Raw genomic sequence first — 25,692 nt, 5'->3', positions numbered from 1 at the left:
GAAAGTGGGATTAATATGGACAATAAGAATAATCACAACTTATGCTTATTGGAGCACCTGCTATGTCGTGGTACTATTCTATATGCTGTATAGCCATTCACTTATTCTAGGTTCTCAACCCTAGGAGCAGTTATTTTCTCCATTTTACCAGCTAGGACTCTGAGATGATGGAAATAGAGGACTTGCTCACAGTCACAGAGCAACTGGACAGTATAGCCTAGATCCAAACCAGTGACCTTGCTACACAGTAAGAAATAAATTTTTTGAAGAGGGACACTGGAACTGAGTCTTGATGAACAGCTAAGATTTCCCATTTGTTTTTATTTACATAAAGAGCAAGGTATAATCAAGAGACTGTCCCTCACTCTGCCACACACTGCTGTGTGACCTTGATCAGAGTGCCCCCTCTCAAGTTTCATTTCTGACATCTATAAAATGCTGTTCCACGGTCACTTAGATGCCTTTCAGTTCCGTACCAATCTGAGTACAATCTCAATGAAAAGAAGAAATATGGGAGCATATACTCCAAAGGCAGGCGTAATGAGCAGAGGTGTGCACATACAAGGAGAACTGGGAGAAGGGCAGCAGTCAGAATCAGCTTCTGGCGTTCTAGGAGAGGCAATGTACTGCACCACCATGACGGTCCTCTTAATGGCTCTGTGTAATGAAAGACATATGCCATCAGAAGTTCCGTTTGCTCGGAGTATGTTAAAGAACCTGTGACTCTGAAAAAGATAAAAGATGGATATTTGAAGTCTCTTCTCCTAGTGAGAGAGTTTTTCCTGAATCTGCAGATCAGGGTCATAGCACACTCCTCAGAAAAAGGCTTGAAGTACCAAATGCTCCTTTTCTGAAGGTCCTCTTCCTTCATGACAGCATTTTCCAGGTTTTGAGGGCCAACTTCATCTTTGTTTTCTCTGGATCATGGCAACACCCTCAAGTGGCTATGACTCTGTATAAGAAGGGTACAGAGAGTCATGCTTCCCAGTTATATCCTAATGCCACCCAACCTTATCACACAAAAGGTGGCAAAGAGTAATAGAGCTAAACTACAGACATGTCTGCTTCATTCACAAATGATCCTACTCAATTTTCTCCTTGTTCTTTCAGGTCTATTGGAGATTCTGAGCCTTCACTTGGCCTGATTCTGGCCTGGGTCTTGCCCTTGGAATGTGGTGACTGCATTTGGTTGCGTTGGATTTTCTATGAGATTTGATATAAATTTATCCCATGTAGTATTTTCATTTCTGTATACTTGCGTTAGAATACCAACCACAGTTTATCTTCTAGGATATCAACCCTGGCTGAACAAGAACACCCAGTCTTCGTAAGTTCCAGGTATTAAATAACTTGTCATTAAAAAATATGACCGTGTTTCAAATTATCTTCTGAAGAATCATCTTGTTATAATTTTATTCCTAAATTGTTTCAATTGTGTCTTGAGAAAATAGAGAACATGCAGAAAAAAATATATTTAAATAAATATTTTATCTGAACAATCATATACGACAGATAGTGAAAAAACTAATTTTGGCTGCTGTTATGAATGTAAAAGAATCTAGGCAATGAAACATTTCATTATATTGTGATATAGAGCTGTTTGTCAAGATGTAAAAGTACATGACAAACTTTACGATCTAAAGTTACTCATGTGTGTTTTTCTTCTTAGACTATGTCATCAGAAAATAGCCCACGGCTGGAGGAGGTTAGATGTAATTAAAAGACCTTTCACAAAGACAAGAGCAAGGGCAGCCAGTAGTGAATAAACACAGCTGGCTCCGTTAGCCCTGCATTTCCTCTTCAATGTTTATCACAGAGTGGAAGAAAATGGCATTATGTGTTTACAGCCTCAGACCAAATCAACAGGGAAAATTCTATACTCCTAATTTTCCATTCACATTGCACTAAACTTGGGAGCAATAGAAGCTGGAAACACGAAGATCATTGCATCAATAAAAATCACGAAACAAAGGAAAGCTTACTTACATAATTTGCTTTCTTTCAGCAGACTAACTTTTGTTTCATAGGTCAAATGTATTCCAGAAACCAAGGCAAGATCTAAGAAACTTTGCATAGTTTTTACCTACTTGGGTGTTTCTTAAACACAATAAAAAATGATATTTTCAAAGAAGGAAAAAAATTGCCATTGTTCATTCTAAATCCTATATACAACTATGATATCTAGCCTTATGAACCAAAAAGAAATAAAAGTCCATAGAACTATAATAAAATAACTTGCAAGATGAATTATTTGTTTGGAGAAAGTAGGGCCAAATTTTAAACCCTTCTTTGCGATATAAAAATGAATTATTCTAATTTCTACCTGAATTATTTTAATTTGTGCAAGCTATTCACTTAGCAGCCAAACACACTAAAATATATTAGAGTTTTGGGTGGTATGACAAATCTCAGACTACACTGAAGTTCTTGAGTAAATATACAAACTGTAACATTTCAATGTCTGAGAGAAACCAATACAAAGAAGAAATAATCAACCTTTGAATAATTCTAGTCAATTTCCATGAATTTTTTTTTAATTTTTTTTATTTTTATTTAATTTATTCATTTTAGAGAGGAGAGAGAGAGGGAGAGAGAGAGACAGAGAGAGAGAGAGAGATAGGGGGGAGGAGCTGGAAGCATCAACTCCCATATGTGCCTTGACCAGGCAAGCCCAGGGTTTTGAACTGGTGACCTCAGCATTTCCAGGTCGACGCTTTATCCTCTGCGACACCACAGGTCAGGCAATTTCCATGAATTTTAAAAAATTTAACATTGTCATTCAGTACTAAAATTTTATTTTCTACTGGTTACTCTGTTCTCAAAGAAAAGATAGCCAAGATTTTAAAATTAAATGGGACTTACTTTATTGTTCTCAGCCAGCTGTGAATTCTATTTTGAAATTTTCATTTGCACAATTCCAGAGAAGGGGTTAGAGAGGGTATAGCCTTCCCTTGCTAGAACATTTGCAATTAACTTTAAATATATTGACTTTTCATGTGAGTTTATGATCCACACTAAACTCATCAAATTAATAACAACACTTTCATGACAATGGTGATTAAATACTTTTTTCTTTTCTTTTATCTTTTATTTTTCTGTAAGAAAAGGGGAGATAGTGAGGCAGAATCCCACATACACCCCAACTGGGATCCACCCAGTGACCCCCTCTGGAATCGATGCTCCAGTCAACAAAGCTATTTTTAGTGCCTGAGTCTGATAAGGTATGACCAATAGACCTATTCTCAGTACCCAGAGACACACTCAAACCAATTAAGCCATTTGTTGCAGGAAGGGAAGAAGGAGAGAAAGAGAGGGAGAAGCAGATGTTTACCTCTCCTGTGTGTCCTAACTGGGAATCAAATCCTGGATGTCTATACACTGGCTGACACTCTATCCACTGCACCATCGGCCAGGGCCTCATTATATTATTAAGAAAATACCCATTTGGACTTCTAGCATCAATATCACATTGTAAATCAAAATTTCCCTTTTATCCTCCTAGAAATCAACTAAAAAGCAATAAAGACAATAAAAAAAACCTGCATGATTTGTTTTTAGCAAAGGTTGGGTGCGGGTGTAATCTGTAGACGTTAAAATGTGTACAGACTGAGACCAGAAAAAGGCCGCATGGAAGGAAGTATAAAAAAAATACAGCAATAAAGAAACACAGGATTCCTGGCACTGAGAGATTTCAGAAGGGGACACTTTCTGAAGGCGAGGGACACACCTTGAGATGCAAAATTAGAGCTGATTCATGGAAATGATTATTCATGAAAGTAGAAGAGGTGAGGGAAAACACATATCAAAATCTGACAGAGGAGGCACAGTTGTAGAAAACAGTCTCCATGGCAAAATATAAGAGAAGCTCTATGTTATATAATTAGGAAGATTGGAAAAGCATCCTCTTCTCTTTCCCCTACTCCACTCTCCCAGTCTCCCCTGCCAACTCCTGCCCCACTCTGGGACTTATCTGTCCAAAGCAGAAATGTTAAGTTCTCAGAAGTGAAATGGTAAGACGAAAAGAGAAGATGGCATGTGATATACAAAATTAATGAAAAGAATTATAAGAATAAAGCAAAGGCAGCCAAGAAATGAAAAAAAATTAGAAGGAGCCAAAGAGAAATCAAGAATTGCAGAAAACACACTAAGGGCAATAAAGAATTAAAGGAGGGTAAACAAAATAAAGAGAATGAAACCAAAAACTAATTTGGAAGGATAAGAGAGAAAATAATACACAGATTTAAAAAACAGACAAAGAAGATCTTAGATACATATAATATCTTTTTTCCTGGAAGAAAACCAGAAAAACAAAAGTAGGTAAAAATAAAATTCAAGGAAAAAATGTAGAAATTAGAGAAGTTTTGTTAGGGACGGAAGAAGATTTGGGTGTTTGGCACACAATGCAAAATAAAAATATAAAATCATAGAATTGTACACCTGAAACTTATATCATCTTATTAATCAATGTCACCACAATAAATTTAATAAATACCTTAAAAATAGAAAAGTTTTATACTACAAGAATAGTCATCACTACAATAAGTTCTTATAATGTTATTCAAAGTTAAAGATACAAGAAGAATTCTTTAGTTAATCAAGCAAAAATACATATGCAATTTAGCAACAGTAACTCTAAAGAAATAGAAAATACCTGATCAGGTGGTGGCACAGTGGATAGACTGTCAGACTGAAATGCAGAGGACCCAGGTTCAAAACCCCAAGGTCTCTGGCTTCAGCATGGGATCCTAGACATGACCCCATCGTCGCTGGCTTGAGCCAAAGGTTGCTGGCTTGAGCAAGGGGTCATTCTGTTCTGCTGCAGCCCCTCAGTCAAGGTACATATGAGAAAGCAATCAATGAACAACTAAGGAGCCGCAAAGAATTGATGCTTTTCATCTCTCTCACTTCCTGCTTGTCTGTCCCTATCTATCCCTTTCTCTGTTTCTCTCTCTGACTCTATAACTAATAAATAAATTTTTTTAAAAAGAATCAGGAAATGAGAACTCTTTAAAAAATTAACAAACTGAAGGCTATTCAGTGTTTCAAAGCACAGAGAAAGGAAGAAATCTTCCAATTATTTTTGGTAAGTGTGCATGACATAGTCTCTAAAATGAAGTGAATATTTGTCATACGTACACACAGAACTAGGGAACAATTTCACTTAAGAGACTCTATACAAAAACTCTAAAAAATATGCTTTAAGGTATATATATATAAAGTATATATAAATATATATGTACAATATCAAATATTATAATATAATATCAAATATATTATCAAATATTATATCAAATATATATACTAATAAAGATAATGCAGTAGTATTAAAATATAAAATATAAAAATTTATTCAATTTTAGAAAATTAATATAACTAATCATAATAAGAAAATAATATGATTGCCTTACAGCTCTTAAAAAGCATCTTATAAAATTCAGAAGATTTCCTTATATAAACAGGCAAACAAACATGAAACGTTCAATAGAATAGAAATGGATGAATACTCCCCTAATGAAATACTGTTTCTTTATGCTTAATGAGAAAATTCTTAGTAAAGTCAAGCATAAAACCTGGGAACAATAGATTTATATAAAAGAACACAATTTCAATCATGAATATTGGAAAGAAGAATGTTAACACTATTTCTATTTGTATTGGTTTTGATTCATACCCAGAAATACCAAGAAACTCTACCAAAAAACTTACTGTAAACAATGTCAGAATTCACTAACATAATGACATATAAATTAATATAAAAATCAATAGTTTCCATATATACTTCATGTTAAATGTTAGAGAACCAGAATATATATTAAGGGAAAAATACAGAAAGGATGTAAAAAATAGAAATAAACTTTACAAGTTCAAAATATATAAAAAAAAACACTATAACACTGCTGAATGAGGCCAAAGAAGCCTGTGACCCTACATTTAAAGTTGTCACTTCTCCTCATGGTAATCTATAAATGTAATGTGATTCAAGTGAAAAAGTCTAACAGGAATTAAAAAACAAAAACATGTTTTGGAACTAGACAAGCCAGTTCTAAAGTTTATATGAACAAAACCCAAAAGAGGCCATCCAGGAAAATTCTAAAATGAAAAGATGAAGCAGGAATTGTGCTATCAGATATTAAAATATATTAAATCTTTAATAATAAAAGCAATGTGACACTGACATATAGAATAAATGAAAGAGAGGGGAAATCCAGAAATAGGGCCAAACAAGTTAGAATTTAATACATTACAATGAAGGTACATTTCAGAACAAGAGAGCAAATGGTGCTGACACAGCAAGAAAATTTAGGAAAAAGATAAGGTTGGATCCACCCCTCCCACCGTATGTCAGGATAATCCAAACAGATCAAAGAAATAAATGCAAGAAGGAAGAAGAGAGGGAACCACTATTATCTTAAGAGTCCTGGGCGGGGAGAGAGCACATGAAAAATTCATAGTCTCAGAGTGTGAAAGGTCTTTGTAATAATATCTGAAAAGTTCAAAGCATATAAGTGAAAAAACTGATAAATTCAACTACAGAAATATCTAAGATATTTCTTAGTCTTCATTGCAAGAACAAAACCAATACCTTAAACAAAGTAAAAAGACGAAAGCAAATGGCTTCTGTGAATAAGGTTCTCAGTCTTACTTGCGCTAAGAAATATACAGATTACACCTACTTCGAGATCTTTTTTACCTACTACACAAAAATATGACTTGAATAACATCATCTTTTGACAGGACTGGAGGGAAGAAGGGACCCATTCATTGCTGCTGGCAGTGTAAACTGGTAAAATCCCAAAGGCAGGCAATTTGCAATACTTAACAAAATTATAAATTCATGTATCCCTTGATCAGCATTTTCACTTCTAGGAAGTTATTCAACAGATTCAAAAAGTGTAAATAATGCATGAAAGGGGTTTTTACAGTACAGCTTGTCATAGCCAAAGTTGTGGAAATGTATGCAAGCATAATGAGAAGGAGATGTACTTTTGAGAGAAAAAAGTAGTCCATTCACTTTATATGCTTCCGTTTCAGTGAATCGGTGAGACAATACAGACTTATATTTGCTTGAATATACTGTAAAATCTCTGGAAGGTCAGAAATTAGTGGAGAGGAAGCTGGTAGAGAACCAGGTAAAGAGAGTAAAAATGAGTGAAGTGATCTTGTTAAGAGGAAGACTTTCACCATTTCGTAGTTTTTTATTTTGGTACTCTGTGAATCCATTACCTGTTGTTTGATTACTCTTAATTAAGACATTAAAATGCACCTACCCTTTGCACCAAATCATTCTATATTTAGTAATTTATCCTAAGGAAATGATTTAAAATGTGCACAATGATATTATTATAAGAAGTACTCATTGCAGATTAGTTTAAAATAGTGAGTATAAAAGAAAAAAAGGTAAAAAGGTCATTCAAATTCTAAATGCCCAACCAATATAGGACTACTTAAATATACATCATTACACTTACATCATAGAATACCATGAAATCATTAAAAGTTATATTACAAAATAATATCTAAAGTTTTGGTAAGATGTTGATAATATATTTATGGTTTTGTTATTAAAGCAATTAGCCTGACCGCTGGTGGCACAGTAGAGAGAGTGTGAACCTGAGACGCTGAGGTTCCGGGTTTAAAACCCAAAGTTGCCAAATTGACCACAAGCTCGTTTGACTTGAGCACAGGCTCACCAGCTTGAGTGCAGGATTGCTGGCTTGAGTGTGGGATCATTGACATGATCCCAAAGTTGCTGGCTTGAGCTGGAGCCCCCTGGTCAAGGCACGTTTGAGAAGACATCAGTGAACAACTAAGGAGCTGCAACTACAAGTTGATGCTTCTCAACTCTATCCCCTCCTGTCTGTCTGTCAATCTCTCTTTCTAAATAATAATAATAATAATAAAGCAATTAAATAAGGAGGCCTTTGAAGTGGGGTTGCTCTAAAGCCTTGGCAGCCTACATAAGCAAACCAAAACCTAAGCCAGTCAGTGTACTCAAATCTGAGAAAACAAAACTAAAACAACCCATAGCAAACAGCTGACAAGTCTTTCCCAAACAAGGCAACCACTTATACTAAAGTCCATCAGATGATTTCCTTGCTTTGCATCTGTGTCTTTTATATAAAAACCCTTCCCCTAACTCCTCTACACAGAGTGCTCTTAACCATGTTGTTTGTTGCTGCCCAATTCAAACTGATGTTTGTTCAAATAAACTCATATATATATATATATATTTTGTATTTTTCTGAAGTGAGAAGCAAGGAGGCAGTCAGACAGACTCCTGCCTGCACCCAACTGGGATCCACCCCGCCTGCCCACCAGGGGGTGGTGATCTGCCCATCTGGGGTATCGCTCCATTGCTGCTGGAGCCATCCTCAGAGCCTGGGGCAACTTTGCTCTAATGGAGCCTTGGCTGAGGGAGGAGAAGAGAGAGACAGAGAGAGAGGAAGGAGAGGGGGAAAGGTGGAGAAGCAGATGGGCACTTCTCCTGTGTGCCCTGGCCAGGAATCGAACCTGGGACTTCCACATGCCAGGCCGATGCTCTACTGCTGACCCAACCCAGCCAGGGCCTCTCATAAATTTTAATGAGCCTCAGTTTACCTTTTAATAGTTCCAAAACAAATGCAATATAATCCCATTTTGCAAAAAGTCTGTATGTATGTACTTACACATAACTAGATGATTCTCGAAGGTTACAGACCAAAATGATTTTCTCTGGATCATGGAATCAAGAAAGGTTTTAATTTTTATTTTTTTTGTTAACATATATTCTAAAACATACATACTTCTTTTGTCATCAAACAAGCTTTAAAACCCAAGAGTCAAACATCAAAGTAAAATAAACCTTAATGCATGTCTGTTTCAATACAGTAATGTGGAATCTATTTTGTCTTGGTGCTAGTTTATGACTAGAATAGCATAAATCAGGCAATCAGTCTACAAAATAAAAATATCTGTCTGAACTTGAGGATTATTATAGCTTATTGCAGAAGAATATTCATCAGACACTGTTAGAAATGCTTCTTTTATGTCATTTTATTTAATTTTCACAATATCTCATTGAGGTTGATATTGTCATTGTTCCATTTTATAGAAGATAAAAGGGAAAGTTAAGTTAAGTAACTAGGTTAATTAACTTTTCTAAGATCTCATTGTTTGTAAAGAGCCAGGACCTAACTCTATGAAAGGTTTGCAGGGTTAGCTATTCTGTATGCTGCCCATATTGATTGAACAAACTGACTATTTGTCAAATCATAGTCAAACAAATGACTTGTCAAATGATAATGTGAGGTGTCATCACTGAAATCAATTTCAGAAAGTTGTAGATGCCCCGCAAATTCAGTAATCTGAATGTTGAAAGAAATAGACCAGCAATCTCTGGACACTGAAGGATTAATTGGTCTATCTCCTGCACCTGCTAGCAGTAGGTTTTTCCTGATGGTTGTAACCACCAGAGCTGAAATTCTGTATCTGAAAAGTGGCAACACTAATAACATCAGTCTCCTGACCTGGGTAAGGTGAGCAGCGAACAACATTTCTTTACTGTGAACTTTCAAAAAAGACAGGCCAAAGAGTTGCACAAATTAAAATGAAGAACTCTATGGCATTAGCTAAGTGATATTATCTGATTAGATTAGATTTAAAGAAATAAAAATAAAAACACAACTGGCTGTTGCAATTTGTTTTTAATCTAGCTAATTGTCTTAAAATAAAAACAGGCCATTCCTTATTAGTTTTACCTCAGTCATTACTAAGTGGCATATAACAAGTTGTACTGATTAACTTCCCACTTGCTCATTTCTTCAAAATTATCATGGCTACACAGGATAAAGATACATAAACTTAAGCAATGTTTGAAAAGAAAATATGGTGATTCTTACTGGTGTATAGATTTACTAAATAATCTACTTAAATGAAAGAAAAAGGTACAATATTAAGATAAAGTTTCTCAAATCTGGTGAGATCAACTTTTTGAATAAGAGTAAAGATGTGACATCATTGTCTATGATTAATAGTCCATCAAAAATAGGCCCAAGTGAAGGCTATGGATCAATCACTTTTATCTTATGAATATAAAGTAAAAATGGAATTTAAATGGAAAGACTTCAAAATACCAGGAAGGCCCTGGCCAGGTAGCTCAATTGTTTAGAACAGCGGTTCTCAACCTGTGGGTCGCGACCCCGGCTGGGGTCGAAGGACCAAAACACGGGGGTCGCCTAAAGCCATCGGAAATACATATTTTATTTAAAAATGTATTGTATAATAAATATGTATTTTCCGATGGCTTTAGGCGACCCCTGTGTTTTGGTCGTTCAACCCCCATTGGGGTCGCGACCCACAGGTGAGAACCGCTGGTTTAGAGTATTGTCCCAACATACAGAGGTTGTGAGTTCAATCCCCGTCAGGGCACATACAATAATCAACCAATGGTCCTGGCCAGCTTAGCTCAGTTGGTTAAAGAATTGCCCACAATACCTAGGTTGAGGGTTCAATCTCTGGTCAGGGCATATACAATACATACAATAATCAACCAATGAATGTATAAAAAAGTGAAACAACCAATCTATATCTCTCTCTCCATCTCTATCTTTAAAACCAATAAAAAAATGTTTTTAAAGAATCAATCATGATGGCATGAATAAATGGAACAAGTGGCTCTCTCTCTCTCTCTCTCTCTCTCCCTTCCTCTCTATCTCTCTCTAAAAAAAAATCAATCAATAAAAAATATTTTAAAACACCATGAAAATGCTAGCTCGCAAATATCATCTTTGGAAGTAAAGATGTCATTGAGATAAATATCTGAGGAAAGATTAAGGTAAATTCTGTGTATGTTTGGGATGGAGGACATTACTGAGACAAAAATAAATGGTGGAGTCCTGGCCAGCTGACTCAGTGGTAGAGCGTCGGCCTGGCGTGTGGAAGTCCTGCGTTCTGTTCTCGGCCAGGGCACACAGGAGAAGTGCCCATCTGCTTCTCCACCCCTCCCCTCTCCTTCCTCTCTAACTCTCTCTTCCCCTCCCTCAGCCAAGGCTCCACTGGAGCAAAGTTGGCCCGGGTGCTGAGGATGGCTCCATGGCCTCTGCCTCAAGTGGTAGAATGGCTCTGGTTGCAGCAGAGCAACAGCCCAGATGGGCAGAGCATCATCACCCCCTGGTGGGATTGCCAGGTGGATCCCGGTCATTCACATGTGGGAGTCTGTCTCTCTGCCTTCCAGCTTCTCACTTCAGAAAAACACAATAAATAAATAAATAAACAAATAAATAAATAGTGGTATAGGAAAGGCATAAAAATTTAAGTTGGCAGCCAATACCAAACCATTGGTTGTGCCTCTCAAGAGTGATGGGCTGAAGAGATAATGAAGCTGGACCCGGCTCAGTGAGAACTGCTATCATTGATTGCCTGTGTCTGCCAAGGACAGGGATAAACACAAGGGACATTCAGGCTACAGATTTGCCATCCCTAGACTAGTCAATTAGGTAGATAAGAAAATCACAACTAGAATTAGCATCAGAACAGTAAAGGCAGCACAAAACATGTTTTTCAGATTAAGAACATGTGTGTGTGTGTTGACACATATGAAAAAGACATTTTGTTTGGATTAATACACAGATATGGCCAAATGGGAATAAAGGCAATGGAATGAATGTTGGTGTCCCTGGCTTATCGTGATATGTCCAAGCTTTATGGCTTTAGGTGACCTCTTTTGATTGAAGTTTCCTCATTTATAAATTACAAATAATAATACTTTGTATTTCATAGGATTTTCACAGGATCAAATGAGATTATGTGCAATAAATGTTTATTATATTATGCAAGATGGTGCTAGATATTCAGAACCCCTGCCTAAAAGCAAGAAGAATGCTTAAGGTGAATTCCATAGAACTAACAGGATGAGGTCCAGAGGACTAACTAATTATTCAGCCTTGGAACTATGAAGTTTAATATAGAACAACCCGTGTCAGGAAAAAGCAAAATGATTCATTTCCCTCAGTAATAAATTCCTTCACGCACAATCTGTGCTTTCTCACAATCCAATATCAGCTGTACACTACGCTAGAACCTTCAGGTTTGTGACATCGTCATTATATTTGAAGCAAGGTAAATTTTCTTGTTTACTATTTTATCATTTGATAGTAGTTGTAAGGCCAGTGGCCCCCACCATGGCCAGGCAGATGCAGGTTCCCACTGGATTCGGGCAGATGGTAAAGGAACAGTGGAGCCGAGGGATGGTGGGCCATTCCATTTATTAAAGTCTCCTAACAGTGGACAAGCAAACAGGCAGGGAAAACTGCTTTCCTTTCTCTCAGGGCTCCCAAGCCCCGACTTGGTCTCCAGTTCCACAATCTAGACTCACCCTCTGGACTCCCAGGCCCCCACTAGCTTCAGCACTCTCCACCCAAACAGGCCTGGAGGAAATCTCAGGACTCCCAAACCCCTGAGCACTCCCTCTCTCTCTCTCTCTGAACTCTCCAGCTAAAAAACAGGCTGGAGGGGGAAAAAAAAACCTTCTCCAGCAAACAACAACCCCTCCTAAGCAGGAAGGCAGTCCCCAATTTGCAATTTGCTGCCTGAGGGCAAGCACCTCAGCCTTCCTTAAACTATACACACATGGCACTGCCCCAGTACAAGTGAGCAAATCTAAAACCGTTTGTTACAAACTTGTTTGCCCAACAGTAGTTATAATATTTCTACCAAAAAGTTCACTATCCATCCTGCAACAATTTAAGAGAGAAAAGAAGTCCAGAGACAATGTTATTAATCTTTTCTCTTTTCCAGAATATGCTTCTTCTTATTATTCTTTCTTTCTTTTTTCTTCTTCTTCTTCTTTTTTTTTTTTTTTTTTTTTTTTTTTTTTTTTTTTTTTTTTTAGCAAGAAAGACAAGATTGACAGACAGACAGGGAAAGACAGGCAGGAAGGGAGAGAGATGAGAAGCGGCACTTTATTGTTCATTGATTGCTTTCTCATTTGTGCCTTGACAAGGGTGGGGAGCCTTCAGCCAAACTAGTGACTCCTTGCTCTAGTCAGCAACCTTGGGCTCAAGCTGGTGAGCCCATTCTCAAGTGGTGACCTCAGGGTTTTGAACCTGGGTCCTCAGTGTCTCCAGTAGATGCTCTATCCACTGCACCACCCCCTAGTCAGATACCAGAATATGTCTTGAAAAATAGTTTATACATGTCACTCTTCTCCTTCTTCTTCTTCTTCTTCTTCTTCTTCTTCTTCTTCTTCTTCTTCTTCTTCTTCTTCTTCTTTTTTAGAAAATTAAATTTAACAGGGTGACATTGATCAACAAGTGTATATAGATTTCAGATAAACAGCAACTACATCATTTGAATAGTCTATTATGTTGTATATAGATTACTCAAAGTCAAGTCATTTTTCATCACCTTATATTTAATCCTCTTTATACCCTCTTTTTCTTTCTTTTTTTGTGTGATAGAAACAGAGTCAGAGAGAGGGACAGATAGGGAAATACAGACAAGAAGGGAGAGAGATGAGAACCATCAATTCTTCGTTGTGGCTCCCTAGTTGTTCACTGATTGCTTTCTCATATGTGCTTTGACCAGGGGGCTCCAGCAGAGTGAGTGACTCCTTGCTGAAGCCAGCAACCTTGGGCTTAAGCCAGGAACCTTGGGCTTCAAGCCAATGATCTTTGGGCTCAAGCCAATGACCATGGGGTCATGCCTATGATCTCACGCCCAAGCCAGAGCCCCTGTGCTCAGACCAGATGAGCCCACACTCAAGCCAGTGATCTTGGGGTTTTGATTCTGGATCCCCTGGATCCCAGTCTGACACTGTATCCACTGCACCACCGCCTGGTCAGACTACAACCTCTTCTTGATCAATACAAAATGAATTCGCAAATAGTAAAATTGTTGCTTTTTCTTTTCTTTTCTTTTTTTTACAATTCTACAGGAATTTTGTCTATGTTCTACCATCTCACCCCAGAATTGTCCTTTCCCAGGAGGAAAGATGAAGTAAAGCCAAGATTAAAGGGCTTCCGGTTAAGTAAGAATTTAATGTTCCATGGGAACAGACGGAATTCAAGAAGAGTATGTCCCCTGGATTCTATAGTTGCTGCACATGCTAACATCAAACTTCACAGACTCTAGCCCAGGTGATCTTGCTGAGCATTGCTCAGAAATCTGTTCCTTGATGTTTTTGTTGAATTGCTGATTCAGACCCATTGCTAGTCCAGTTCCATGGTATCTGCTAGAACGTATGGCGTAACTGAGAGCACACACTGCTAGCTGAGCTGGGTCCTATCGCCCAGTCCATCCCCTGGGACTCACTATCAGTTCTAAATATTGGCAACAATAAAACCCAACTATGGCTTGCCTCCATCTCATTGGCCACAGACAGACCTGGCCTAAATATGGTACAAAGCCCCATCATTAAAGACATGTGGACAAAGAGAAATGGACACAGAATAAGCTGTTCTAAGGCAGAGAAACTTGCAGGTGTTTTGAAATGAAATCTTTATAATCCAGTACATTTATTTTTAAGAATATTTTTGTTAATAGAGCTAAAATAAGTATAAAATATCAATAAAGAACTTTGATTTTAGGAAGAAACAATTCCATACCAGAATTCTCATTCTTTACACAGTCTTGAACACCAAAAATGCATAGCCTGAGACTCCATTAGTTTGAAAAAAGAGCATTTTTTTTGTAGCTAGCTCAAAAGATTTGTGTTCATTGCATCAGTTATGTTCTGTTGCTGTTTATATAATAAAAAATGCTTCTTAACAATTGTGCATATAGTCATAAAGAGCTTCAAACAGGACTAGATTGAAATTACAAAGCACTTCACAAAAAGTATTGTTTCAACCATGCGTTTTGCTAAATCAGAATAGTTTTTCGGTGGAAATCAGAATTTAATTATTTAGTACACCACCCAAACTGTTGCAATCCAACCTTTATATATATGCAAGACGTCTCGAAGAGGTTGCCTAGATAGGTAGCTCAGTTGGTTGGAACATCATCTAATACTCCAAGATTGTGAGTTCGATCCTTAATGCACAAACAAGAATCAACCAATAAAGCATAAATAAGTGAAACAACAAATCTCCCCCCCCCCCACCTCACCATCACCATTCCTCCTTCTCTCTACAATCAATTTTTAAAAAATAATTTAAAAAAACATCTCCAAGAGGCAAAATTATGTTAAGTATACAAACTCCACAGTTATGTATTCATGTGTTGAATTCCCCTTTCTGCCCCTTTAGCAGATATGCAGTGTAGGCATGTTGACCTAAGCCTCCATGTCCTCACTTATAAAGTGGTACACTATAGTTCACCTCTTCTAGGATGGCTGTGAGGGTTCATTGAGACGATACATGTGTCATTCTGAGAACCGAATGCCTGGCACAAGGTGAGCATTAGTAAATGTAGCCCTCACTATTTTTATTTTCTAACAACAGCTTTTTGTCCTTCATCTAAAATAAAAAAAACTTCCTGCAAGCCATTATTACAAAACATTTGTAACAATATTCTGAATGATAATCACAGTTTTGTCTGCAAAAAAGCACCCTTTCAAGAAACTGAATGAGAAGGTTTTGTTGTTCCTGCAATGAGCAGAGATGAGACCTGAGTTATCTCAGCATCCCTGACTTCTCAGTGTAGTCTGTATGCTTTTCCCGGACCCAGAGGGTAACAGCAGTCAGTGCCATCATTGACAACAACTATATTCTAAATACAGGTCAAAATGTTATCAATATTAAGTGACACTTTACACACAAAATCATAAAGTAGGTGTATCAAAGAGATCGGGATGCCAGAGAGTTCCTTTTTACCTCTTTTTTGAGTACTTTCCTGAAAATCTGCTTTAAATTAAGAACCCACAAGGCCCTGGCCGGTTGGCTCAGCAGTAGAGCGTCGGCCTGGCATGAGGGGGACCCCGGGTTCGATTCCCGGCCAGGGCACATAGGAGAAGCGCCCATTTGCTTCTCCACCCCCACCCCCTCCTTCCTCTCTGTCTCTCTCTTCCCCTCCCGCAGCCAAGGCTCCATTGGAGCAAAGATGGCCCGGGCGCTGGGGATGGCTCCTTGGCCTCTGCCCCAGGCGCTAGAGTGGCTCTGGTCGCGGCAGAGCGACGCCCCGGAGGGGCAGAGCATCGTCCCTGGTGGGCGTGCCGGGTGGATCGGGCGTACGCGGGAGTCTGTCTGACTGTCTCCACCCCCCCCACCCCCCACCCCCCCCCCCGTTTCCAGCTTCAGAAAAATACAAAAAAAAAAAAAAAAAAAAAAAGAACCCACAAACCAATTTGCTTTAAATTCTAAAAAATAAGCAGATTAAAACCTTCCCCCAACCCCATCTCTATTTAAATGTGAAAAAGAGCTATTCACAGAAAGATCAGAAGTCAAGTTTGTCTAGGAGCACTGATGCTGCTGGAGAAAGAACACTAATAAGAAATGCCAAATTTTGCTGTGACAGCTGTGTCTATATGCAGACCTACTTATTCTGAAATCATGCAAACTCATCTTAATAGGAGTCTAAGCATCATCAGCAGATAGGGTGAAATTCACACATTTTACTTGGTTCACTCTTTACTAAAGAAGCACACCCAATCATTTGGTTTAATTAGATTGAAATTATATGATAGAGTTTCACACTTCCATTTTCATATATGTTAACTAGGTTTCACTGTTTACTAAATATGATTTATATCTTCTATATCAGCTGCCTTTAGTTCAAAAATAGGGCTCTTTGAGATAACTGGTATGTAGGAAAAGCATGTTTAAAGTGAGGGAGGCAGACAGCAGAGTCAGACCAAGTCTACTTTAACTATTTTTGCCTTTGGGCCTGCCCTGAGGTTAGATGTGAAAAGGAATCAGACAATAGGCAGAGGTGACAAAATCAACCAAGCTGCCCTTCCATCTACAGAGAATAAGACTCCACAGGGTGATCTACAGAGTTCTAACAGTTTCCACCCAGTAGCATTGAAAATTCCTTCAATTTTTGATCCTGTCCATTAAGTTTTTGAAGGTTGCACTCAAATGCCATGGGGAAGAGGGGAGATTATAACACATTAAGACCTTGTCAATTATTATGATCTTCATTTGAATTACTTCAAAATAATAGGCACGTGGCCAGTTCACAGAGTTCTGAGGGTGAGAGAAAATAAAAGGAGAACAATATTTGTAAAAGGCTGTCTCTCTGCTAGACCAAGTGCATAAAAACTTCAGGTTATGTCATAGTCAGGACTGTTAATATGAAGTACGGACTACTATCATCTTCATTTCACAGAAAGGGGAGCAGATGGCTCAGAGTTCAGTAATCTACTCAGTACTACACATCTACTAAGGGTCAGAACAAGGATTTGGAGGTGGGGATGTCTGACTCAAGACAATGAGTTTTTTACTACTGTTATAGCATTTTGATAAAAATATTTTGATTTGAGAATAGGGTCCAAAAATTTTTTAGCATACAATAATATGTCCAAAGAGTACAGATGTGAAGGAAAATTCAGACCAATATCATGTGCCAAGTGTATGAGAGATTAGCGCACTGAAAGACAAGGAAGTCAGTTCACTATAATTTGTAATGAAATGAATCCTCCTAATTGAGACAAACAATTCAAGAACAACCAATACATTGTCTCACAATTTGTATGACTAGGAAAATCAAAAGTAAGTCTCAACTTTCCACTGGCCCTGCATGTCTTCAGGCTATGAATGTTCCCAACAGTTATATTCTATTATATCTGAAGAGCTATGTATGGATAAAGCTGAGAATTAATGATCATATATTAACCATATTGTTTTATAACCTTATACAAATCACAACTTTCATCTTCATTTAATTTTTGTCTGTAAATATTATTATACATTCTCCATTCAAAAAACTTCTTTTTAAGAAAGCAAAATTGTAAACACAGGAGATGCCTTTTAACTAGCCATGAAATAGATGCTGAATGAAACAACTACATAATCTGTAGAGTCCAGAGAATTTACTTTTTAACAATTTGTTGATAATAGTAACCTCTCAAATTTACAACAGAGTTCCAAGCAATCATTTGCAAATTCATAACTCCTGCTTGATTATAATATGATACCTGTAATTGCAAATCATTGGTAGTTCATGAAGCTACCTCTGGGTGTTTTAGAGAAATATTAAAAATTTATTCCTACATAAAAAAATAAATTCCAACACTGTAACATAAAAATGTAGCATACCAGTGTCTTTTATTTGACAGCATTAAGCTCTCTAAGTGTACTAACACCATGTAACAAAATGTCATATTACTTGGTGGAAGGTCAGTGTTTTTAGAAGATGTGTGTAAGGTATTTTTTCTATAATCAGATTATAAAAAAGTACTTTAACAGCTGTTTATCTAAAAGAAAAATACCATATCTATTTTATCCTCTTAGTGTTTCCTAAATTAATTATTTTACTCTAGTAAATGTATGTTTCACAAACAATTGTGATGCACAGATGTGCATGAAGACACAAGTTCCTCCACAGCATAATTACACTGAAAACATAAGGAGTGGGGATTAGGGATGTTTATAACTAATACTAAATGTGTATTCTTTTGAATGTATGCATAATGTGGGAGTATTATGGATTTATAACCTGTCAAATGCATCATTCCTCAGTAATTATAATTATTTCTTAGGGGTTGCTCCTAATTTTATAGTACATGCATACTATAATTTGTAATTATAGGTTAAAGGTTAATATGCAATTTTAATTATGTAAACTTATTTTTTAAGGCCACCCCAAATTATATTAACACAGAAACATTTCTCCCTCTATAAACTATGAACATATGGTAGACAAAGACATTTGAAGGTTGCTTTATCACAATAACTGCCTTTGTTGCCCATTTTATTTTATGTGAATCCATATTATATTACATCTCAATGATGCTATAAAGAGAAATAATTTTAAACTGGTATTTTAAAGCAATGTAGCAATATTAGTTTATTAAGATTTTTTTAAGATATTACATTTGCTAGTTATGGACAATATAGCTATGAAATACATAACATATAGATCAGCAATTAACTTCAATCAAGATTTCTACAATAAATTTAACTTTTTGATTCTATTCATTATTGTACAAGATATTATATTTCTACTCATAATTATTTGGGTGGATATGTTCATCTCTACTTCATTCAGTCATACATTTGACAAACATCATTGGTCATTGGTGCTTATTATTGTCAGGTTTTCTACTAATTTCAGAAAATACAAAAGAGGATATGGTTTGGTTATCAAGAGACTTGTGATCTTTATAGCACAGTAACTAGTTCAATACATTAATTATGAACAAAAGTGACCCAAAGTCATCTGGAATACTCAGTGTATTTTTAGAGAGTGTTAAAAAGAAAAATTAAAAGATATTGTACTAAATTCAAGTTTGCCTAAAATGCTGACTCATCCCAACTCTTGATGTCACAATTACTACAAGGTTTTGTTCTTCTTTCTTTTACTATATCAATGACATTTTATAGATTTATGTGGAAAAAAATATTTAGGATTGGGTATAAATTGATAGTACATGTAGTGTAACACTGCTCTACTACTGATGTTCATCTTCATCATATTCCAAACATTATCTTCAGGCTGACAAACTTAGAGACTTCCTGTGGCAGAGAGCTCACTCCCTTTCACAGCATGGATGCTGTTTACACCTTAGGGCAGTGGTTCTCAAACTTTTTGATGTTGGGGCGCATTTAAAACCCTACAAATAACTGTAGGCACACTATAAACAAATTTCTGAGAAATATTTTATAATAATTAAGTTGAATATTAAAGAAAAAAAAGTACAAGTGTGCTTTTATGATAAACAAAATAAATATGACAAAATTAAATTTATTCTGACATTAAAAAACATTTTTATGTTATATTTCTTGAGTTATACTTTTTAGAATTTGTAAAAAAGAGGGGTTAAAAAATAAATAATGACAAAAAGTTATCTTTTTATATATATAGATACATTCTAAGTAAGATTTAGTAAATTCGGCAGGTCCTAGCACAAATGTGTTAAGTTTTTTCATTCTTGTGTTTATGAGAAACATGAGCCTGATGTGTCCTAGTGATTTCTTCAATGTTTGGGCATATATTTGAAAGGTAAACTCTCATTTCCTCATTAATACATTGAAGAATTCCTCTCTTTTAACTCTTAATTGTGTTGAGTGCAGAAAACCCCCACCATACATATCATCTTAACTTTACACCAAACAAAGGATAGAAGAAACTTGCCTCCAGTCTTTCCGGGGAACATGGGGGGTAGTGTAAACAATCCAGCACCACAGCTTAACAGCCTTTTGCAACCTAATCAGGCAAGTGAGGTGGGGTGTTGGGCAGACTGTCAGTTTACAGCCAATTCCTCACACTTGTGTCCCCTAAAAATCTAAACTCCAAAAATCTTGTTGGTTTTTTGGTTCCTAACAGGCACATATTTCTCTGGAATACCACAGGGCATGCCTGGAAATCTTCTAGGGTGCACCAGTGCGCCCTGGTGTATACTTTGAGAACCACTGCTTTAGGGCCTTGTGCATGTGCGTCTTATGCCTGTAATGTTCTTCCCTCTAGTTTGTCACCTAGCCAAATGACACTGTCATTCTGGATAAGCATCAACCTCACTGATTTAGAGAAATTTCTCCTTATACTCAGTATAAATCTGGAATCCCTATTATTACTCTTATGGTAAGCCTTTCTTTCCATCTTAGCACTTTTCAAAATTTTTTATTGTTTTGTTTAATGATTACTTTTTTTTTTTTTTTTTGTATTTTTTCTGAATCTGGAAACGGGGAGAGACAGTCAGACAGACTCCCGCATGCGCCTGACCGGGATCCACCCGGCACGCCCACCAGGGGCGACGCTCTGCCCACCAGGGGGTGATGCTCTGCCCCTCCAGGGCGTTGCTCTGCCACGACCAGAGCCACTCTAGCGCCTGGGGCAGAGGCCAAGGAGCCATCCCCAGCGCCCAGGCCATCCTTGCTCCAATGGAGCCTTGGCTGCGGGAGGGGAAGAGAGAGACAGAGAGGAAGGAGAGGGGTGTGGAGAAGCAAATGGGTACTTCTCCTATGTGCCCTGGCCGGGAATCAAACCCAGGTCCCCCACACGCCAGGCCGACGCTCTACCGCTGAGCCAACCGGCCAGGGCCGTTTAATGATTACTTTGATGTCCATCATATTTAACAATAACAACACCCCTAAAAAGCACTAGGTATTTTTATTACCCACACTTCACATACGAGGGCACTAGCTGCTCACCTAGCATGGTGCCTCACTCTTATATCCATATAATAAAAAATTATTGAATAAATTGACTGAACCAACCATGTCTTAAAATTGAAATGTTTTTTTAGATTTTTTTTATTTATTCATTTTTATAGAGAGAGGGGAGAGAGAGAGAGAGAGAGAGCAGAGTGGGGGAGGAGCAGGAAGCATCAACTCCCATATGTACCTTGACCAGGCAAGCCCAGGGTTTTGAACCAGCAACCTCAGCATTCCAGGTCGATGTTTTATCCACTGCACCACCACAAGTCAGACCTAAAATTGAAATTTGACTGTCTGGACATGATGGGGGAAGTGAAAGAGAACTGAGTTTGAAACCTGCCTGACAGTATGACCTTGATAAATAAAGATATAAACCATTTAAGCTTCATTTTTTTCATCAGTGCAATGAGTATAATACTTCATAGAATTGTTAGGATTTAGTGAGCTATTATAATCAAAATAAACTAACCTTAATGAGTAGTCATAATTTATATTCTAGCCCAGGGATGTTTAAAGAACACATCTCATTTCTCTTCCAAATGATAGCCTTTCAAATAAAATATCTTGTCCTTAATTCTTCCAGTTCATTGGCCTGGGTTTCTTAAATTGTCCTTGTATCTTATTGACATATTAGTTCATTCAACAAATATATATTTATTGGGCTCCTACTATTCGAAAGATCTAATTAATCATAAATCCTGCTCCTCCTGAAGCACACAACTAAGTAGAAAGTCAAATTACACAATCACTCACTCATACTCAGGGTCACTCAGAGGACTTGTTAAAATCCTAGACTGCTAAGCATTATTCCTAGATCTTCTGATTCAGTATATCAGGTGTGGGCCCTGGGAATTCTCATTTCTGTTAAGTTCTCACCTGATGCTAATGCTGCCTATCTGGGGATTATATTTGGTTAACCAATGAATGAGTTTAGTGATATTTTCCCAAAGAGAGGAAGAAAAAAATTTTTTAATACAATACCAGGAATTTAATGAAGAAAATGGCATTAGTTTTGGCCTTAAAAGATGGAAAAGGACAGTCTTAGTGGGGGAGAGCCGCAGTGGTTTCCTCTTCAGCAGATTGCGCTACACCCTCATCCTAGCCGGCCTCTCAGATCCAGCCTGCAAACACCTCTCAGAGCCCTGGGACTATTCCTGTGCTGCACTGTCACCTGTCCCCTGCCACCCACCCAGACTATCACATCCACCAGGCAGGTGCCCAGAACTACCAACAGCACTCAGAGACCGCCATCAACCCACATCAACCCGGTGCTCTATGCTTCCTACCTCGACCTGTCCATGTCTTACTACTTTGACCATGATGATGCAGTTTCGAAGAACTTTGCCAAATATTTTCTTCACTGTTCTTATGAGAGAGGGAATAGGCTGAGAAACTGATGAAACGGCACAACTCACGGGGTGGCTGAATCTTCCTTCAGGATATAAAGAAACCAGATCTAAGATTGGGAGAACGAGCTGAATGCAATGGAGTGCGCATTACACTTGCAAAAAAAAGTGTGAATCAGTCACTACGAGAATTGCATAGACTGGCCACTGACAAAAGTGACCCTCACTTGTGTGACTTCATTGAGATTCACTTGATGAATAAGCAGATAAAATCCATCAAAGAACTGAGGGACCACATAACCAACTTGTACAGGTGGGGGCTCCTGAAACTGGTATTACAGAGTATCTCTTTGACAAGCACACCCTGGGAGACAATGAAGAAAGCTAAGCCTTAGACTGGCTTCCTATAGCAACGGGAGCGACTTCTCTGGTCACCAAAACAATGCATGCATGTTGGAGCATTTGGTATACCAAACCCCCCAAGAAAAGATGGGAAAGGATTTGAAAAAGATTTTATGTTTTGTACCTTTGAGGAAGCAACCATAATTAAATAAATATAACAGCAAATATTTTGATAATCTTATGATTGAAAAAAATTGAAAAAAAAACTGTAAAATTCTGTTTGATAGAAATAAGTGAATCAGACAACTATTATATCAAAAGAACATATGCTACAGATTTAAAGGTAGAAACTAATATATATAACAGTGTAAAAAGAAATAATTAAGAAAATTTTGATTCTATTACTAATATGTGAGTGGATTTAAAGAGCTAAATGAAAGACAATCTTTTTTATAGTACCATATTGATTCTGACCTAAGAAACACATGATAAGTCTAGCCAACCATCTTAACTATTACACTGTTGGTGCTTTCTTTTATTCCAAAATGATCTACTTTATAAATGCATATTTTCTCTGCAAAATTATTAGTAAATTGATAAACAAAAGTGCCCCCGGGAATTGATAAAGAGCTAGGGGGTTACAGGTTAGAATTTGGTGAGAATTTATAGCCCCTTTACATTGTCTTTCACTGAAAAAAATTACAATGTATACATAAAAACATTAAATGTGTTACATTGTATGATACTTTGAGAAATGGCTGAAGCTTAATTTACTTAATATACTATTATCAAGTAGGGCAAATGCAGTTTCTGAGTCAGTTGCAACCTCAAAGGCAAGATTTAAAGGGAAATCTGAAATTTTGGAGCTGAGAGGAATTGACCGTGAATAATTAATAAAAGTATGTGACAAATTCATGTACCAATTCTGCAACTATATTTATGATTGATTAAGTAGTTTTCTGTAAATTGGAATGCACAGTGGTATGCTAGAGCTGAATCAAACGGATTAACGACTCTGCATTCAGGTGCAGGTGTCATGGTGACAGTCTGAAACTGGTCACAATAGGAGAGTTCATACAACAGAAATTTGCAAAGATTACCAACAAGGGCCTTTTTTTTCTATTTTTCTTTCTGATTGGGAAACATTTACCATTTTCAATTTTGAGTTTTCATGTCTTGAGACTAATACAATAAAACGTGATTATATGCACATCTTTAGGAGAGAAGTTAAATATTTCAAATTTTTGCTAATTTTATTTTTGTTGTTTTATTTTTTTAGTTTTTTTTAATTTTTATTAATTTTAATGGGGTGATATCAATAAATCAGGGTACATATGTTCAAAGAAAACATGTCCAGGTTATCTTGTCAATCAATTATGTTGCATACCCATCCCCCAAAGTCAGATCATCCTCCATCACCTTCTATCTAGTCTTCTTTGTGCCCCTCCCCCTCCCCCTCCCCCTTCCCCTCTCCCTCCCTCTTCTCCCCCTTTGCTGATTTTCTATACTAAGTAGAAGAATTAGTGTACATTAAAAAAAATGTTTACAATATCCTTGAATGAGTGCAGTGCTAAGTATTTCACATTTGTGATTATGTATGTTCCTCCTCCCAAGCACTCTTTGAGGAAGGTATTATTATTCATATTTTACAGGGAATAAAACACAAGTTAAAGGTTAAATAACTTGCCCAAGGTTTATTCTTGACTATATTACTGTCTCCATAAATCAAAAACATACTTGAAAAATTCTTCTTTCTCCCTCAATCTTGGCAACAAGGATAATTGTACTTAAGTTGATAACCCATTCTTCATTTTGAACAATAAAAAGTAATTTAGTTTAAAAAGAGGTTTTGGTTGCATTCCTTTAAGTAAGGATAAGAGAAAGTATTCTCAATAATAACATATTTTTTGAAATTTAATTCTCTCACATTTTTTAGAACATGAACTTAGCCTTACATAGTTCACCTAATTAAGGCTCAAGAAAGTTTTGATCATTTTTTGAGGTTTTTTAAAATCTAGCAATTTTGTGACGTGGTTGGATGTCTTAGAAAGAAAAAGATTTGGTATGATGAATTAAAGAAATACATTTGTCATGCATGATAAAAGTTTATTAAATGCAGTTTCACTTTCATTATAGGCAAAGCAATATAAGATATAAAAACTTAAGCATTTCATCTTTGCTTTACTTAGGGCAAAGTTCAGCTCAATAAGTTTTGAGCATAATTGGGATATGCCTCCATATTGATGGAAGATGTATATATAGTTTTGAAAATCTATTACTGGAATCTTAATATACCTTAGTAGCCCATGGCGTGATCACAATATGGTATAATTGTCCTTCAAAACTCCATCTGTACAAAGTTGAGCATTTATATATGTGCATACACATACACACACATTGCCCATATGTAAGGTTCTTAACAGTATGCACAGTCCAAGAGATATATGTTAAATCAAACAGTTCTTTTTAAAGCTTTGGCATATTAAATTTCTACAGAGGATTTAGAGTTTAAAGCACTAAATACGAGAGATTTTAAAAATTAAATGTTTAATCTGCAGGGAAAATAGGTAAATAATTTTCAGAATTAACTAGATGCTTAATAACTAGAAATTTTTAGAAGCTATGTGGCTCATTATTAATTATCATTATCTATAAGAAGATAACTCTAAATTTAAAAGAAATTTAATATAGGTGTTTGTGTGTGTGTGTTAATGTTTTTGAATGTGTGTAGGTGTGTATTGGGTTCTTTAAAATAAACTATAAAGTTTTGG

The 25,692-nt window shown here is 36.8% G+C and overlaps 1 protein-coding gene and 1 pseudogene across 2 annotated transcripts in view; one reads left to right on the top strand and one right to left on the bottom strand.

Annotated features, from left to right (window-relative positions):
- PRKG1 (protein kinase cGMP-dependent 1) overlaps positions 1 to 25,692 on the bottom strand; it is a 1,422,417-nt gene that overhangs the window by 1,185,567 nt on the left and 211,158 nt on the right. The window lies entirely within an intron of this gene.
- On the top strand, positions 541 to 22,967 carry LOC136381061 (ferritin heavy chain pseudogene; annotated as a pseudogene).

Source organism: Saccopteryx leptura, chromosome 9 (assembly GCF_036850995.1).
Source record: "Saccopteryx leptura isolate mSacLep1 chromosome 9, mSacLep1_pri_phased_curated, whole genome shotgun sequence".
In the NCBI taxonomy this organism is placed as follows: domain Eukaryota; kingdom Metazoa; phylum Chordata; class Mammalia; order Chiroptera; family Emballonuridae; genus Saccopteryx; species Saccopteryx leptura.
The sequence above is the reverse complement of the archived record's forward strand: the minus strand, read 5'-3'. Positions and strand labels throughout refer to the sequence as shown.